The sequence below is a fragment of the Thalassophryne amazonica genome, chromosome 3, assembly GCF_902500255.1.
Source record: "Thalassophryne amazonica chromosome 3, fThaAma1.1, whole genome shotgun sequence".
NCBI lineage: Eukaryota > Metazoa > Chordata > Actinopteri > Batrachoidiformes > Batrachoididae > Thalassophryne > Thalassophryne amazonica.
The window spans coordinates 86,666,958-86,687,034 of record NC_047105.1 but is presented as its reverse complement, the minus strand read 5'-3'; the positions used below and the strand labels follow the sequence as shown (position 1 = coordinate 86,687,034).

The 20,077-nt window shown below is 46.5% G+C and overlaps 1 protein-coding gene and 1 long non-coding RNA gene across 5 annotated transcripts in view; one reads left to right on the top strand and one right to left on the bottom strand.

Annotated features, from left to right (window-relative positions):
* dlgap4b (discs, large (Drosophila) homolog-associated protein 4b) overlaps positions 1-20,077 on the bottom strand; it is a 529,323-nt gene that overhangs the window by 222,938 nt on the left and 286,308 nt on the right. The gene's annotated exons all lie outside the window — the stretch shown is intronic.
* Positions 917-13,010, top strand: LOC117507213. The gene is made up of 3 exons (XR_004559647.1): positions 917-928; positions 3,380-3,385; positions 12,913-13,010. It is a non-coding gene; the product is annotated as an uncharacterized LOC117507213 (long non-coding RNA).

The window sequence follows — 20,077 nt, the reverse complement described above, 5'->3', positions numbered from 1 at the left end:
AACCATATGGATTGAATCATGTGTGCTTGCATGAGCCAACCTTGAACCTTCATGCGCATGCGTGATTTTTTTTCACGCCCGTCGGTTGCATCATTCGCCTGTGAGCAGGCTTTTTGTGAGCACTGGTCCTCCCCTCTCGTTGGATTTTCATTGCGAGGTGGAACGATTTGGAGCTTTGCTGCAGCAAATTTTTCCAGAAACTGTGAGAGACAGCCAGGTGGAAACCATTCGGAAGATTCAGATGGCTTTCGGTGACGATCCTATGGGCATCACACAGATTAAGGAGTGTTACAACCGGTTTAAAGACGGCGCACAATGGCGGAGGGTGCGCCGTGCTCCGAGCGGCCATCGACAGGCTGAAACGACCAGATCATTTCCAAAGTGAACGCTGTGTTGATCCAGGACGTCTTCTGACTACCAGAGAAATTGCAGAAGAGGTGGACATCAGCACTTTTTGGCACATTCCACTGTTACAGGAGATTTTGTAATGAAAGACGTGCGGAAGGTGGAAGTCTCACAGGACATGTTGTGACATGTCCAGCTCTTACACAATTCCTCGGATACTCACTCGACTGAAAAGCCACCGAAAGCCGTTTGAATCTTCCGAATGGTTTCTACCTGGCTGTCTCTCACAGTTTCTGGAAAAATTTGATTCAGCGCTGCTCCAATCGTTCAGACATTTTCCTCGCAATGAAAATCCAACGAGGGGGGAGGACCAGTGCTCACTCAAAGCCTACTCACAGCCGAATGACGCAACCGACAGGCGTGAAAAAACTCACGCATGCACACGAAGGCTCAAGGTTGGCTCATGCAAGCACAAGTTATTCAAATCCATAAGGTTTTTGAAAAAAATTAAAAGGTCTGATACTTTTTGGACAGACCTCGTATATCATTCTCTGATGGTACCATATATGACATATTGTGTTGAGTCATGGGGAAACACTTACAAATCAAATACCAATCCAATATTCCTTTTGCAAAAACGAGCCATACGAATCATCTGCAATAAACAATATCGTGAACCAACTCATTCTCTATTTGTGTCTTTAAATTTATTAAAATTCATTGATTTGGTCGATTACATTACAATTCAAACTTTATTTCGAGCGAAAAACCAAGCCTTACCGAGACATGTCCAGAGTCTGTTCCGATTGAGGGAATCCAGATATAGTTTAAGAGGTTGTGCAATTTTTATGAAACCACCAGTAAGAACAAATGTAAAGGGTTTTTGTGTGTCTGTGGTTGGGGTGAGGAAATGGAACAAATGTTCAACAGAGGTTAGAATGAGTAGTACCTTAGTGAGATTTAAGAAACTACTCAAAAAGAACATTATGTCTAAGTATCATAAAGAAGCAAATATAATTTGATTTATATGGAATGTTCAATTTATAAGTGGGACTTATTGTATATTTGAATGTGTGGGTATGTATATGCGTATGTAGATATATAGATATGGGTAGGTGTATATGTATATGTATATAAGTGACTGTGTATATGTATGTATACATTTATGTTTGTAAAGTATATACGTATGTATATAGGTATATGTGGCACAGCCCAAGCAGAGGGTCACCCCCAAGAGCCTGGTCTGCTTGAGGTTTCTTAGTTATAGGGAGTTTTTCCTCACCAAAGTTGCCTAGTGCTTGCTCTGGGGGTTGGTAAGGTTAGTCCTTACTGGCGTAAAGTGCCTTGATTCGACTTTCTTATGATCTGGTACTATATAAATATAATTATAAGTGAATAGTATATTGATGTGTATGTCTGTGTGTCGACATGTAGTAGTGAATTTATATTTATGTAAATATGACTGATTAGAATTGTTGGACTTGTACTAGCAGGGGTGGGCGCTAATAAGCTTTGCTTCAGCCCACACCCTTTCGGACTCACTAGTTTTGTCTGTGTTTGTTTGTGGAATTGTTCATTTTTTTCTATTTGAATATTTTGTGTGCCGAATTAAAAAACTTTGTCACTTTGTCAAAAAGTTGGGACGTTGTGTGAAATGTAAATAAAAACAGAATACAGTGGGACAGTGGTATGTTTACCACTGTGTTACATCACCTTTCCTTCTAACAACACTCAATAAGTGTTTGGGAATTGAGGACACTGTTGTGTGGGCCGCTGAAGAGGAGGTACTGCTGGCCCACCACCACTAGAGGGCGCCCTGCCTGGAGTGCGGGCTCCAGGCACCAGAGGGCGCTGCCGCCTCACAGGAGCAGCCAGGACGACAGCTGTCATCCATCACTAGAGACAGCTGATCCCAATCAAGACGGAGGTATATCAGCAGGACGGCATCTCCACCTCATTTGCCGAGATATCGCCATACCTAAGAGGTAACGTACTCAGCTGATTGTATTCTTGACGATAATACCTTGTTGCTTGTGTGTTGGATAGTAGATAGTGAGTGGTACAGCGGGAGATTGTATTGGACTTCTTGGATAAGTACTCACACTCCTGCACTCACCAGTATTTTCCTGACGAGAGGTGGAGGTGGACTCTCCACCCTCCGTGTTGCTGGGTGCAGCCGCATCCACACCTTGACTGTTTCTGTTTTCCTGCCAGCAGTACCGGATCCGGCGAGCGGAGGCAGTGGCCACCTGGGAATTCGGGACTTGGCGGCTCCAGTAGCCCCGGGGTCCGGTGGCGGCGGAGATCGGGTTGGTTCCGGTTCGACTTGGACAGACGTCTCCTATCGTCGAGCCTGCCCACACGACACCTTTGAATTAGACTGATCTCTCTATTGTTATCAGTTGTATTTGTTGTGCCCTTTTTTCACAACAGTAAAAACAGTATATTTGATTCCTCCATTGTCCGTTCATTGTCGCCCCCTGTTGTGGGTCCGTGTTCCTACACTTTCACAACAGGATATCTCGGCCAGCGTCATGGATCCCGAGGGGCGTCAACCGGCTGTTGAACGGCCAATGGAAGAAAAGGACGCGCAGGTGTCCGCGGGAGGGGTAATCGGTGAGTTGCAGCGGATCCTCACCGCTTTCACGACTCGGTTAGATTTGATGACCGAGCAGAACGTCCTCCTGAACCGCAGGGTGGAGGCTCTCGCCGGGCGCCGCTGCGGCTCTCCCTCCCGCAGACCCTGTGCGTAGCGTTGACGTTCCACTGGTTGTTCAACGACCTCTCCCACCTTCCCTGGAAGCATACATAAGCCCCCCAGAGCCGTACGGAGGCTGTGTGGAGACGTGCGCGGATTTTCTGACGCAGTGTTCGCTCGTCTTCGCACAGCGTCCCGTTATGTACGCGACCGATGCTAGTAAAGTAGCTTATGTTATAAACCTGCTTCGCGGTGAGGCACGCGCTGGGCTACAGCGCTCTGGGAGCAGACTTCACGGCTCCTTCTGACATACGATGGGTTTGTAAGGGAGTTCAGAACCGTGTTCGATCACCCTAATAGAGGCGAGACCGCTTCAACCGTGCTACTGTCAATGAGACAGGGGCGCCGGAGCGCAGCTGCCTATGCAGTCGACTTCCGCATTGCGGCTGCGAGATCCGGCTGGAATAGCACTGCCCTCCGCGCCGCCTTTGTAAACGGACTGTCTTTGGTTCTTAAGGAGCACCTGGTGGCTAGGACGAACCGCGGGACTTAGATGGGCTCATCGATCTCGTCATACGGTTAGACAACCGGTTAGAAGAACGTCGGCGGGAACGAGACGAAGGGCGTGGCCGGGTACGCGCCGTCACTCTCCCTTCCGGTTCCGACCGCGCTCCGCCTTCCCCCGCTCCACGGCCCCTGCGCTCCGTGGGGCCACAGCTCCCCCTACTGACGAAGCTATGGACACGAGTAGGGCAACATTTAGGGCACCAGATGCACAGAGGAGATGGGCCCATGGAGCTTGTTTTGTTTGTGGTGCAATAGAGCACCATATGAGAGACTGCCCCGAGCGGTTAAACTCCAACGCCCGCCCCTAGAAACTGGGCTAGGGGTGGGCCAAGACATTCACGTGGGACACACCCACATCGCCACACGACTTCCCAGTACGATCCTTTATGAGGACTCGACCCTGAAGGCCCCAGCACTGGTGGGACACGGGCTCTGAGGGGAATCTGTTGGATAGCAGATGGGCCAGGGAGATAGGGCTCCCTCTGGTGGCGCTTACCTCGCCTGTACAGGTTCGGGCACTAGATGGCTCCCTACTCCCTCCGATCACGCATAAGACACCACCTGTAACGCTGGTGGTGTCAGGAAACCACCGGGAGGTGATCGGGTTTTTTTGTGACTCAGGCCACCTTCCCGTGTGGTTTTAGGTTTTCCCTGGATGTTGAAGCACAATCCCCGGATTGATTGGCCGTCCGGGGTAGTGGTTCAGTGGAGCGAGACCTGCCATAGGGTGTGTCCTAGGTTCCTCGGTTCCTCCCGGCTCCCAAGCTAAGGAGGAGGTCAGAGTCCCGCCCAATCTGGGGATGGTGCGGTGGAGTACCACGACCTTGTCGACGTGTTCAGCAAGGATCTGGCTCTCACGCTTCCCCCCCACCGTCCGTACGATTGTGCCATCGATTTGGTTCCGGGCAGTGAGTTCCCGTCCAGTAGGCTGTACAACCTCTCACGGCTCTGAGCGCGAATCAATGGAGAACCTACATTCTGGGACTCGTTAGCTGCCGGGTTGATCCGGAATTCCACCTCCCCGATGGGCGCAGGTTTTCTTTTTTGTGGGTAAAAAAGACGGCGGACTTCGTCCATGCATTGATTATAGGGGGCTGAACGAAATCACGGTTTCGCAACCGATACCCGTTGCCCCCGTTGGATTCGGTGTTCACACCCCTGCATGGAGCCAAAATTTTACCAAGCTTGATCTTAGAAATGCGTATCATCTGGTTCGGATCCGGAAGGGAGACGAGTGGGAAACGGCATTTAACACCCCCTTAGGTCACTTTGAGTACCTGGTCATGCCGTTCGGCCTCACAAACGCCCCCGCGACGTTCCAAGCCTTGGTTAACGACGTCTTGCGGGACTTCCTGCACCGGTTTCGTCTTCGTATATCTAGACGATATACTCATCTTTTCTCGGATCCCTGAGACTCATGTCAGGCATGTACGTCAGGTCCTGCAGCGGTTGTTGGAGAACCGGTGTTTGTGAAGGGCGAGAAGTGTGAGTTCCACCGCACTTCTTTGTCCTTCCTGGGGTTCATCATCTCCTCCAACTCCGTCGCTCCTGATCCAGCCAAGGTTGCGGCGGTGAGAGACTGGCCCCAACCCACAAGCCGTAGGAAATTGCAACAGTTCCTAGGCTTTTGCTAATTTCTACAGGAGGTTCATTAAGGGCTACAGTCAGGTAGTTAGCCACCTGACAGCCCTGACCTCACCAAAAGTCCCCTTCACCTGGTCGGATCGGTTGCGATGTCGCATTCAAGGAGTTGAAACGGCGCTTCTCGTCTGCACCTGTTTCTGGTTGCAGCCCGATCCTAATCGCCAGTTAGTGGTTGAAGTGGACGCCCGGACTCAGGGATAGGAGCCGTGCTATCCCAGAGCGGGAAGACCGATAAGGTCCTTCACCCGTGTGCCTATTTTTCCCGCAGGTTGACCCCAGCCGAACGGAACTATGACGTCGGCAATCGAGAGCTCCTTGCGGTGAAGAGCTCTTGAGGAGTGGAGAATCTGTTGGAGGGGAACGGTCCGTTGCCATTCACGGTTCTTCACTGACACCGGAACCTGGAGTATATCAGGACCGCCAAGCGGCTGAACCCAGGCAAGCCCACTGGTCACTGTTCTCGGCCGTTTTGACTTCCGGATCACCTACCGTCCCGGGACCAAAAACCAAAGATCGGATGCATTGTCCCGGGTACATGAAGATGAGGTCAAAACGGAGCCGTCGGATCCCCCGGAACCCATCATCCCGGAGTCCGCTATCGTGGCCGCTCTCACCTGGGACGTTGAGAAGACCGTCTGGGAGGCCCTGACACGAGACCCGGACCCCGGAACCGGACCGAAGAACAAACTCTACGTCCCACCAGAAGCCAGGGCTGCAGTTTTGGACTTCTGTCACGGTTTCTAAGCTCTCCTGTCATCCTGGGGTGCGAAGAAACCGTGACAGTCGTCCGGTCAGCGCTTCTGGGTGGGCGTCCCTGGAGGCCGACGTCCGGGGTTACATCCAGGCCTGTACAACCTGCGCCAGGGGCAAGGCGGACCACCGCAAAGACACCGGGATTGCTACAGCCGCTGCCCGTGCCTCATCGCCCCTGGTCTCACATCAGCCTGGATTTCCTCACGGGTCTCCCGCCGTCCCAGGGAAACACCGTCGTCCCTCACGATAGTGGACCGATTCTCCAAGGCGGCCCACTTCGTGGCCCTCCCGAAGCTACCAACGGCCCAGGAGACAGCGGACCTCCTAGTCCACCACGTCGTCCGTCTGCATGGGATACCATCAGACATCGTCTCCGCTCGCGGTCCCCAGTTCTCCTCGCATAGTTTGGAGGAGCTTTTGCGGGAACTGGGGGCCACGGTCAGTCTCTCGTCCGGGTATCACCCCCAGACCAACGGACAAGCAGAACGGGCCAACCAGGAGATGGAGCAGACCCTACGCTGTGTGACAGCCGCGGCACCCGCGGCCTGGAGTACACCACCTGGCCTGGATCGAGTACGCCCACAACAGCCAAGTGTCGTCCGCCACGGCCTATCCCCCTTCGAGGTGTGCTTGGGGTATCAACCCCCGTTGTTTCCGGTGGTTGAGGGGGAGGTCGGTGTGCCCTCGGTCCAGGCCCACCTACGGAAGTGCCGTTGGGTTGTGGCGTGCTGCCCGTTCTGCTTTGTTGAGGGCCCGGACGAGGGCGACGAACCATGCAGATCGGCGGCGGGCCCCGGCTCCCACGTACCGTCCCTGGGCAGGAGGTATGGTTGTCCACCAAGGACATTCCTCTTAAAGTGGACTCCCCGAAACCGCAGGAGCGATACATTGGACCTTACAAGATTCTCAAGGTCATCAATCCCCGCCGCAGTGAGGCTCCAGCTTCCGGCCTCACTGCGGATTCATCCGGTTTCCATGTCTCCAGGATTAAACCCCATCACACCTCACCCCTCTGCACTCCGGGTCCGGCGCCACCTCCTGCCCGGATCATCGACGGGAGAGCCGGCCTGGACTGTGCGCCGGCTCCTTGACGTTCGACGAATGGGGCCGGGGTTTCAGTAACTTGGTGGACTGGGAGGGGTACGGCCCCGAAGAACGCTCCTGGGTGAAGAAGGGCTTCATCCTGGACCCGGCCCTCCTGGCCGACTTCTACCGTCGCCACCCTGACGAACCCGGTCGTGCGCAGGAGGCGCCCGTTGAGGGGGGGGGTCATGTTTGTGTGGGCCGTGAAGAGGAGGGTACTGCTGGCCCACCACCACTAGAGGGCGCCCTGCCTGGAGTGCGGGCTCCAGCCACCAGAGGCGCTGCCCCTTCACAGGAGCAGCCATGGACGACAGCTGTCATCCATCACTAGAGACCGCTGATCCCAATCCAAGCCGGAGGTATCTCAGCAGGACGGCATCTCCACCTCATTTGCCGAGATATCGCCATACCTAAGAGTAACGTACTCAGCTGATGTATTCTTGACGATAATACCTTGTTGCTTGTGTGTTGGATAGTAGATAGTGAGTGGTACAGCGGGAGATTGTATTGGACTTCTGGATAAGTACTCACACTCCTTGCACTCACCAGTATTTTCCTGACGAGAGGTGGAGGTGGACTCTCCACCCTCCGTGTTGCTGGGTGCAGCGATCCACACCTGACTGTTTCTGTTTCCTGCCAGCAGTACCGGATCCGGCGAGCGGAGGCAGTGGCCACCTGGGAATTCGGGGACTTGGCGGCTCCAGTATCCCGGGGTCCGGTGGCGGCGGAGATCGGGTTGGTTCCGGTTCGACTTGGACAGACGTCTCCTATCGTCGAGCCTGCCCACACGACACCTTTGAATTAGACTTGATCTCTCTATTGTTATCAGTTGTATTTGTTGTGCCCTTTTTTCACAACAGTAAAAACAGTATATTTGATTCCTCCATTGTCCGTTCATTGTCGCCCCCTGTTGTGGGTCCGGTTTCCTACACTTTCACAACAGACACAATTTGTTGAATCTTTGTAGGTAGAATTCTTTCCCATTGTTGCTTGATGTACGACTTCAGTTGTTCAACAGTCCGGGGTCTCCATTGTTGTATTTTACCCTTCATAATGTGCCACACATTTTCACTGCGCGACAGGTCTGGACTGCAGCAGGCCAGTCCAGTACCCGCACTTTTACTATGAAGCCACGCCGTTGTAACACCTGCAGAAACACATTTCAAAAAGTTGGGATGGGGCAACAAAAGACTGGGAAAGTTGAATGAATGCTCAAAGACCACCTAATTGTAAACAGGTGAGTGTCATGATTGGGTATAAAAGGAGTATCCCCAAATACTCAGCCATTCCCAAGCAAAGATGGTGCGAGGATCACCACTTTGTGAACAACTGTGTGAAAAATTGTCCAACAATTTAAGAACAATGTTTTCTCAACATTCAATTGCAAGGAATTTAAAGATTCCATCATCTACAGTCCATAATATAATCACAAGATTCAGAGAATCTGGAGAACTTTCTACACCGAAAACCAACATTGAATATCCGTGACCTTTGATCCCTCAGGTGGCATTGCATTAAAACAGACACACATTTAAGACACACAAAAAATAGATTGCAATTGCGATATCATACCCCCTGATGAGACATGCGTCACACCATGGCTCATAATAGCTGCCCATTTAAACATATTTTTTGGCAATATGGGTTTCTTTTGTGGTCATACGTACAAGTCATTTGCATACGTAGCTCCTTTAGCTATCCACATTTGTTTTTCTCTGTCAGTTGCCTGCTGTTGCATGTCAGCAACCAGTGTATGACCTAAATGCAAATCTGGAGTAGTTTCCTGTACAACAAAAATAGAAGAAGCTGCTGCTGCCTCTTTTGCTGCTCTGTCAGCAAAATCATTCCTTTTGAAACACTGTCAGAGCCATTGGTGTGAGCCGCACATTTGCATATAGCAATTTGTTGAGGCAACTTCACAGCTTGCAGTAGGGCAGTTAGGTGAGTGGCATGAGTCACTGGCTTTCCAGATGATGTCACCATTCCACGCTCCTCCCACAGTTTGCAAACACATGCACTGTGCTGAAAGCGTACTGGCTGTCTGTATAAATTGATACGGCCGTACCTTGAAACAGATAGCAAGCTGCAGTTAAAGCAACTAATTCAGCTGCTTGTGCTGAAAATGACGATGGCAATGAGCAGAATCTAATACTTCTGAATTTGTGACGACAGCATATCCAGATTGCGTTTGTCCATAAGCATTTTTAGTGGAAGAACCATCCACATACACGATTTGTACTGTTTGGGATGGGTGTGTCCCGGAGGTCTGGGCGTGCTTTCGTACAGACTGTTGCTACATCAAGACAATTGTGCGGCTCACCATCCTCAGGTAAAGTATCAATGTGGAGGGATTCAATGTTTACATCGCTCTATCGTAAGGTGTGGCTGTGAAATAGCAAGGACATGCACGAAAGATGTCTTGCTGGGGACAAATGCTCATGTTTGTCTGCAACAGCAGTGCAGAGACGCATGTGGAACTTTCAAATGTCAGCTGATGGAATAGATCACATTACTGCTACTTTGAACAGCCATAGAGGCTGCAACAACAGCCTGTACGCATGGTGGTAAAGCACTTGCTACTGCATCCAATTTAGATGAGTAGTAGGCAACTGGCCTCAATTTTGAGCCATACACTTGAACCAAACACTAGTCATGAACTTATTCTTACAATCAACTGTTTGAATGAATGGTTACTTAATCTGGTAGTGCCAAACTGTGGATGACACTAATGTTTGTTTTACTTTACAAAGGCTTCCTCAGCATCTTTGTTCCATTCCAACACGGTTGACATTGAAATATCATCTTTGTACATCAACAGAAAGTGGACTAGTCAACTCTGCATAGCAAGGAATCCATGCCCTGCAGTAATTTGTCAATCCAAGAAATGACATCATCTGCTTTTGGTACGTGGTTTTGGAGCGTGCAAAATTGCTTCCTTCCTGTCAGACAGGATCGTGCGCCCTGTGGCTGATAACTCATGTCCTAAATATTTTACTTTATCCCTACACAACTGAACTTTGTTTCTACTCACTCTGTGGCCATTGTCAAATAAGAAACATAATAATGCTACTGTGTCAGTTATGCAGTTTTCTCGTGTGTCAGAGGCAATCAAAATGTCATAAATACACTAATAGTTGGCTATCTGCCAGTGGAACGAAATTGGCTAAACATGCTGACATGACTTGAGATAAAAGTTGGACTCTCTGCTCTTAGCTAATTATAGGCCAATCTCCAACCTTCGTTTTCTCTCAAAAATTCTTGAAAGGGTAGTGTAAAACAGCTAACTGATCATCTGCAGAGGAATGGTCTATTTGAAGAGTTTCAGTCAGGTTTCAGAATTCATCATAGTACAGAAACAGCATTAGTGAAGGTTACAAATGATCTTCTTATGGCCTCAGACAGTGGACTCATCTCTGTGCTTGTCCTGTTAGACCTCAGTGCTGCTTTTGATACTGTTGACCATAAAATTTTATTACAGAGATTAAAGCATGCCATAGGTATTAAAGGCACTGCGCTGCTGAATCATATTTATCTAATAGATTACAATTTGTTCATGTAAATCGGGAGTCTTCTTCACAGACTAAGTTTAATTATGGAGTTCCACAAGGTTCTGTGCTAGGACCAATTTTATTCACTTTATACATGCTTCCCTTAGGAAGTATTATTAGAAAGCATTGCTTACATTTTCATTGTTACGCAGATGATACCCAGCTTTATCTATCCATGAAGCCAGACACACTCCAATTAGTTAAACTGCAGGAATGTCTTATAGACATAAAGACATGGATGACCTCTAATTTCCTGCTTTTAAATTCAGATAAAACTGAAGTTATTGTACTTGGCCCCACAAATCTTAGAAACATGGTGTCTAACCAGATCCTTACTCTGGATGGCATTACCCTGACCTCTGGTAATACTGTGAGAAATCTTGGAGTCATTTTTGATCAGGATATGTCCTTCAATGCGCATATTAGCAAATATGTAGGACTGCTTTTTTACATTTGCGCAATATGTCTAAAATTAGAAAGGTCTTGTCTCAGAGTGATGCTGAAGAACTAATTCATGCATTTATTTCCTCTAGGCTGAACTATTGTAATTCATTATTATCAGGTTGTCCTAAAAGTTCCCTGAAAAGCCTTCAGTTAATTCAAAATGCTGCAGCTAGAGTACTGACGGGGACTAGAAGGAGAGAGCATATTTTACCCATATTGGCCTCTCTTCATTGGCTTCCTGTTAATTCTAGAATAGAATTTAAAATTCTTCTTCTTACTTATAAGGTTTTGAATAATCAGGTCTCATCTTATCTTAGGGACCTCTTAATACCATATCACCCCAATAGAGCTTCGCTCTCAGACTGCAGGCTTACTTGTAGTTCCTAGGGTTTTTAAGAGTAGAATGGGAGGCAGAGCCTTCAGCTTTCAGGCTCCTCTCCTGTGGAACCAGCTCCCAATTCGGATTAGGGAGACAGACACCCTGTCTACTTTTAAGATTAGGCTTAAAACTTTCCTTTTTGCTAAAGCTTATAGTTAGGGCTGGATCAGGTGACCCTGAACCATCCCTTAGTTATGCTGCTATAGACTTAGACTGCTGGGGGGTTCCCATGATCCACTGAGTGTTTCTTTCTGTTTTTGCTCTGTATGCACCACTCTGCATTTAATCATTAGTGATTGATCTCTGCTGTCTTCCACAGCATGTCTTTTTCTGATTCTCTCCCCTCAGCCCCAACCAGTCCCAGCAGAAGACTGCCCCTCCCTGAGCCTGGTTCTGCTGGAGGTTTCTTCCTGTTAAAAGGGAGTTTTTCCTTCCCACTGTCGCCAAGTGCTTGCTCATAGGGGGTCGTTTTGACCGTTGGGGTTTTTCTGTGATTATTGTATGGCTTTTGCCTTGCAATATAAAGCGCCTTGGGGCAACTGTTGTTGTGATTTGGCGCTATATAAATAAAACTGATTTGATTTGATTTACAGAATCAAAGCAATCAGCAATCAGGATCTAAATTCCGCTTCAGAATCCAAGAAATCAAGCTCAAGCATCAAAGTAAAAGATCAGGCAGCAAAGGCAGAATCTGCCACTTGATCAAGGCCATAGGACTATCAAAGATAAAAGTGAGGTTTGCTTCTGATTTGGATTTGCACCAAATATATTCAGTTGTTGCTTGGTTCAAGATCTACCTTTTGACTAAATTTCATTGAAATCACTGCAGGTCACTTCTGAGATGTCAAAGCTCAAAGAACTAAGATCAAAGGCAAGATCTAGCCTTTTTTCTTTAGTCTCCATTATAATGTAATGCATAGCACCAAAAGGGTATTCTTTCCACCAAATGTAATTGAAAAAAATGATCTGCATGTCCTTTTCAGTCATCCTGCTGACTAACTGTAAGTTGAGCATTTTGTCCTCTAATTGTTATTTACTTTGACAATACTTGTGTTTATATCCTATGGCTGTCCCATGTTTCACACAGGGTTTCTGATTGGTCAATGCTGTGACGCAGGGTGCGAATTCTGCATGAGCGGAGAGAAGACAGTTGCCGACGCAGTACCATGTAGTGTGGCTGTTCATTTAGGTCACAGAAGAAAAAGACAGTGTGGCTGTGTACATTTTTTATCTGGTTGTCAGAGTGCACTCAGTGAATTCTCTTGGCGTGGAGGTGGCTCAGAGTTGGTTGATGTCCTCACTGCTGCAGCTGCAGTGAATGCCAGCACATCTGTCAACACACAAACGTAGTGAGAAAGTATGGCGTAATGATCCCAAGCAAGATGGACTCTATCCACATTTGGCAAATCCTGCTCAAATCCAGCTGCCCCAGCATGCACATATGAAACCAGGAAAATTGTTCTGCTGAATGCAGCTCTCTGTGTTGCCAGTGGAAATGTGACATCATCTGTCCATCAGAGCCCCAAAGCCATGGGAGACCAACAGATTAAGCCATATGTGCCACCGAACAAAATATTAACCTAGAGCACCACGCTCGTAGAGTGCAAACCTCCGCCAACATCAGTTTCCAATTCCACACATTTTTACCTTGGAAAAATTTTTCAAGGTCAAAGTCCTGTTAGAAGTGGCTTTTCATATAGATAAAATAAAATACAAAATATAGATCAAAAGGGCTTTTCAATGTTGAACTCAAATATCCGCAAAATCCACAATACGGATCACATGTGGATCAAACTTAGTCTAGTAATTGAGAATGCCAGTTTGCACCTCATTGTCACAAATGAGAGTGATTGGGCACTTTTGATTGAGATATAATGCAAAATGTACATTAAATGGACTTTTCAATATTAAATTCAAATGTCCACAAATCCACAATCCAGATCAGATACGGATCAAACTGTGTCAGGCGATAGTGAGTGCCAGTCTGCATCTCACATTCAAATATGAGAGTGATTGGGGCACATTTGTTTAGATATGATGATATGAGGTAAAATATACATTAAATGGGGTTTACAATGTTAAATTTAAACCGCCACAAGATCTGTAAGCTGGATCAAATGCTGGCCGTGGATAAAGGATACCATCCTACATAACACTCTCACATATGAAAGAGATTCAATCGTTTTTGACAGAGTTATGAATTTTTGAAAATTCGTTCATTGTTAAAAGATAGAGATTTTTTTCCAATTTTCCAAGATTTGTTCTGACTTTGACCTTTGTCCTGTGACCTTGAAAACTGAACCAGTTCTTGCCCATCAGGATATGAATACTCTGTAACAACCTTATAACATATATGAAAAACTGTGGGTTACAGGCTGTTCACAGACAAACAAACCAAAACAAACAAACGGGTTAAAACGCCTCATTGGTGGAGGACATAATCCATTTGCTCTGTTTGTCACAGTGTGACACAGCCTTAACAGACAACACATCAGTGTTCAGAAAACACAGCAATGCTTCACCCACATTTCAAAATATCAGACATGCAGGGAAAAGGTTATGGGGCTTTTAAACAGCTCATTAACAAAACAAAACAAAAACTGAAGTCATTTCCACAAAAAGTGCAGTGCTGTGAATGCTTTCTGGATGCAATGAATTATAGTTTAAATTTCTCATTAGTTTTTACTTTTATTTCATTGTTAATTTTTGTGTTAAATTCAATTTCATGGTACTTATAGTTGGTATTACTGTCTGAAGCTGTCCGACTGAAGAAGTAGTCCTTCCGGGATATGTTATCTCTGAGGACTCCGGAGGCAGTTGTAAGGTACCGACAGGCCCGAAAGGGAGCAGCTCTTCTGTGGGGGAAGCAAAGCAGCGGGTGTGGGAGGAGTTCGGAGCAACCATGGAGAAGAACTTTCGGTCGGCACCAAGGTGTTACCGGTGTACCGTGAGGCACCCCAGGAGGGGAAAACGGGTAACCATCCAAGCCGTCAACAGTAAGGATGGGGCTGTGTTGACCTCATCTGAGGATGTAATCCGGTTTGCTGGAAGGAATACTTGAGGAACTCCTTGCATCAGACCGGAGTGCCCCTCTATAGTAGGGTCAGAGCTGAAGCTGATGGAGGCTTTTTCATCAATTTCCCTGGTGGAAGTCACTGAGGTAGTCAAACAAACTCTGCAGTGGCAAATCCCCAGTGGTTGAGACATCCGTCCAGAAATGCTAAAGGTTCTGGGTGTGGAGGGACTATCTTGGATGAGACATATCTTCACCACTGCGTGAGGTCTGGGACAGTGCCTCAGGAGTGGCAAAGTGGGGTGGTGGTCCCCATATTTAAAAACGGGGCCCAGAGACGTGTGTGCCAACTACAGGAGCATCACCCTACTCAGCCTCCCTGGTAAAGTCTACTCCAGGGGGCTGGAAAGGAGGGTTCGGCTGAAGTGGCGCGTTGCGTGCTTGGCAGCGCTCTCTGCAGAAGGCATGAGGATTATTCTTATTTCCTTTTATGGCAGGGGGGCTTTTGCTACTTGGATTAGGCACTGCCCGACCTACTGGAAAATGGCAAGGCAGCTGCTACCAAAACCACAACCCCACACCTGTCCATCATGATTAATGAGGTGGGCAAGGCGGTACAGTCTCAGTCTGCGTTAACTCTTGAACTTAAGCGCAAATTGGAAATCATCTCGAAGGCAAATATCTGACTTGCAAAGGAATGATGTTGAAGACCAGTTAATATTCACAATTAGATCTGAGGTTAAAGAGGGGCCATAATGGAAACTCTGTGCTTCTCTGCCTAACCCAAACATGGCAGCCTAGTAGCTATCGAAGGTTAAAAATGACCCGTTGATGTTCCTCCAGAAGGATTTCAACGGCCTTGGTGAAGCATCTGGCTCATTGGCCATCCCTACAGTCTACGGTCTCAAGGTCACTCCAGACTCTATGCATACACGGACAGAGACAGATATGAACTCATCTCTGCACCCATGACACACGCCCCCCCACCCCTACCCCCTCCCTTGTGTTTCTGTCCCCACTTCCCCCACCCAGCCTCCACTCTGCCACTCCCCCCCAAGATCTGCCGCACAGCGGAAATGCTGCTGCAGCTCCCACACACTCATTGCCTCAATTCGGATGACGGACTGTTTCAAAGCTTAGCGTACATAAACAAATCAAGTGTGTATGTGTGGTTGTTTTAATTCTGATGTGCGCCATTATTACATTCAACTAGTAATAATTGTGGATTAATTGCTGTATTTTTGTTTGAGATAACTGGGTGTGAAGATTGAAATGCCCTTTTAGGGATCAAAAAGTTGTTTGAATCTTGAATTGAATTTTGAATTTTGAAGGGCTCCCGGTGTTGAGATTATATCTACACACTGGCCTGGGAATGCCTCAGGATCCCCCAGTCAGAGGTGGTCAATCTGGCACGGGAAGGGGAAGTCTTAGGTCCCCTGCTGGAGCTGTTTCCCCCCACGACCAGATCCCGGATAAGCGGTTGAAGATGAGTGATGATGTGAGTGGTACTATTATGCCCTACATGCGCATCCCTTGCACAGAGCATGCGTGCATCGTCAACGTAGTCTCACAGCCACATTGTGACATTTTGACCAAACGTCAATCTGTGACGAGTTGGGTACATCAGTGTGTGGTGCATGGACCAACATTAACCCTATCCATAACATCGATGAATATTCCCTGATGATGCAGAACCATGTTTTTGCTGCTCTATGAGAAACAGTTTCTGGTTCCAGATGATATGAGTTGTGTTCCTGAACACACCTCATTTTTAGATCAATACATGCACATGGGCATGAGTGGAGTTGTGATTGACAGCATGTGGATGCTGGGTATGAAAACTGTCAGGTTTAAGCTAGCAGTAACACTTGCATTGCACTGTGCACTGTTTAGTATTGGTTGGAAGATAGGGCCCTTTAAGTGTTGGTAAAGTGCTAGCAAATTATCATATTATTACTGCAGTAAAGTGATTACTGAGTGAAACTGTGACTGAATGTGGTCAAATGAACATGAAGATGGTGTGTGTGTGTGTGTGTGTGTGTGTGTGTGGAGTTTTGCTGTATTTATAATGCATGAAAATTTTATTCTGCATTTTAAACCCAAAAGCTGTGTGATATTTTTTTTTCCATAAGGCTAAACCTTCAATTGAATTTGCTTTGTAAATAATGCCAATACTGACTAAATTAGCCTTCAAACAGCACTTTGGGCATCAAGGCTAAACAGGCCAGCAGTTTTTGTCTCTCTTATTTGAAGCTGATAATTACAAGGTGGAGGCTGATGTGGAGAGACATGCCAACCACCTCTTCCTTGTGTTCCTGCAAGAAATTGTTCTGGAATCTTTGGGCCACATTTAATCATCATATATTTAATAAACAAATCCAGTCTTCCAATTAAATAGAATACAGCAGGTGCACATATGGAGATTTCACTCACATTCACTTAAACCTTTCCAAACATCAACATCATAATGAATTACATCAGACTGTAAATCATAAAACCCCAGATTACATTCATTGACACTTCATGTGAATCATTATCTTCATTACATTCCGCACAGTGGTACCACATGCAGGGTTGTTATTTTTGGTCCTGTGTGTCTGTCCGTCTGCCTGTACTTGCGTGAATAAAATAACTTTGATCTGATTTTGCACAAACTTGGTGACAGATTTGAGGGTCAGTGATTTTTCTTTAGAAATTGATCAAAAGTCAATGTCACAGGCCAAGGTCAAAGTTTATATGATGTGTGACCTTTTTTCTTAAAACACCATCTTATAATTGTGGAGTACACTATCACGTCATACATACTTCAGCACGTGCATGCAAGCACGCATGCACGCACGCACAAAATAGAGCCACATTAATTTTACTTGCTCAAACCTTATCAGGAGAGATTTATAAAGACAGCAGCAGGAATCACACCACATATCAAAAAATTGTTTCTCACTTTGCTGTCATGCATTTTTTTAATTCAACGCTGTGACGCTTACTAATTGCTTCTAACCATCAAAGACTTAAAGATTTTTTTTTAAAAAGTGTTTCAAATCTACAAAGTTGCTTTGATTATCCTTTCACTGCAATCTCTGCGGACCTATAGGACATTTACCTGTCTGAGAAGTACTCAGAGTACATCACTGATCTTTCCTTATTATGCAAGTGTGGAACATGTGCAGAAGCTTCCACCCGTGGAGAACTGAGTGATGACAGAGGCCATGATATAATGATCTGAGTAGCTAACGTAGGCCAGTTTGTACTACTTTATTGCACTGCTGCTTTATACAGTCTTGCCTGTCCCCCCATCCGCTATCATTAGTGTTTTAATCAAATAAAAGTAATTTATTTAAAAGAAGAAGAAGAAGAAAAAACAGCTTTGGAAAGTACTTGTCTTAAAAACATCTTAAAAAGGGAGGGCTTGTCTTACAACCCCAATCCAATGAAGTTGGAAGCTGTCATCACGTTCAGGTGAGACGACCCCCAATCTCTGAATTCAAGCCACAGTTCACAGTGAAGACAGTGAAGCTATCGGAGCTGCGTCAGTCACAGTCTGTCAGAGCTGCGTGTCGTCAGAGCGAGCTGCAAAAAGTTTGTACCTGAGTTTTCAGAGGTGGTGTTTGTAGTTGCCATCTGCCACGCCGGTGTTTGCCAAACCCGGACAGTGGGAATACCACCTCAACCGGCAACTTAGCCCCGCGACTGGACAGCAACAACATCCGAGGCCCACCCAACGTGGTGAATTCACTGAGGCCGCGCGCTGCGTCATTAAAGCCGCGCGTCACGGAGTGCCCGCTTCCCCGAGGCCTCGTGCAGCCACCGCGGATCCATCAGCGCGGAAACACCGAGGAGCCGCGCGGCACCAGCGCAGTGCAGATCCATCCCGGTGACAAACAACGCAGGCTGTTAACATCGGCGATCAACAAGCTGCTCATAAGCCGACCATGGGGCCTAAGAAGGTTCTGACAGCGGAGGAAGGTGACGATATTAAAAAATCTCTGGACTTTCTATCAGAGGAGATTTCTGTTGTGAAGCAGCAACAGAAATCAATCATGGATCTGGTGGAGGAGGTGAAGGCATTACGGCTCCAGAATGCCGAGAAAGACCGGCATCTGGTGCAGCTGGAAAATAGAATGGCTGAATTGGAGCAGTACACCAGAATTAACGACGTCATCATCACAGGTCTTCTCATCAAACCACGGTCCTACGCACGGGCGGTAACAGATGAGAGCGGAGGGGAGCCCAGTGACAGGAGGTCAGCTCTGTGGAAAAACAGGTTGCTGATTTCCTCCTATCTAAAGGTATAGAAATGGATTTAAATAACATTGAAGCGTGCCACCCTCTGCCCCGGAGAAATGACGGTGATAAACGAACCGTCATCATGAGATTCATCAACAGAAAACACAAAACAGCACTGTTAAAACAAGGAAGAAAACTGAAAGGGACAAACGTATTCATCAATGAACATCTCACCAAACGGAATGCTGACATCGCCAGGAAAGCACGCTTCTTAAAGAAACAGGGAAAAATCCAGCACACATGGACTTCAAACTGTAAAATATTCATCAAACTGAACGGATCACCAGAACAAGCAAAAGTCATGGCAATAAGGAACATCGAGGAGCTGGACAAATATGAACAATAGGTATGAGGACTCAAACACATCACAGCACCATGATGCAGACTGGAGCAACCCACTCATCCACATCATCTACACACGGAGACAAGAGAGACATAATGACTAAGGATAATTATCCGTTTATTTCTGCCCAGGAGCTCTGTCTAGATACATTTAATTATAATAACTCTGTTAACCACCCCTTCGAATCTGAAAATGATCCTGATACCTTTTTCAGTGAGAATATTGTGAGACAGTGCAAATATTTTACAGAACAATTCAAAAATTATAAAATCAATGATGAAAATTTTTCAATTATACATTTCAACAGCAGAAGTCTTTCTCGTAATCTGTCCACTATTAATGATTGTTTGAAAACATCCAAAAAACGTTTTTCAGTTATTGCAATTTCAGAAACATGGTTAAATGAGGATAATAAAGATCTGGTATATCTTGATGGTTATGAATTGTTCCTGGTTAATAGGCAGACGAGAAGGGGCGGAGGCGTTGCATTGTTGTAAGGTCAGATTATAACTGTAAACTCATTAACAACATGTCATTTACAGTGGACAACATCATGGAATGTGTTACCATAGAAATGACATCTATAAACTCCAAAAACATAGTTGTTAGTTGCATTTACAGAGCTCCTGGGACAAATATTGACACCTTTGAAGACATTATCTTAGGAATGTACAACAAAATCAACAGAAATAAGCATTTATTTGTCTGTGGAGATTTCAATATAGATTTTTTAAACCCTCACAATCATCCACAAATTACCTCATTTATAAACACCTTGTACTGTTTAGGACTGTTTCCAACCATCATTCATCCTAGCAGAATAACTATGGACTCAACAACTCTCATTGACAATATTTTAACTAAGGTTATATCCGGTAATCTTAGTGGGGGACTACTGGTCAGTGATATCAGTGATCACTTGCCAGTTTTCTCAGTCTTTGCATTGGAGGGTTGTTGTAAGTATTGAAGCAAT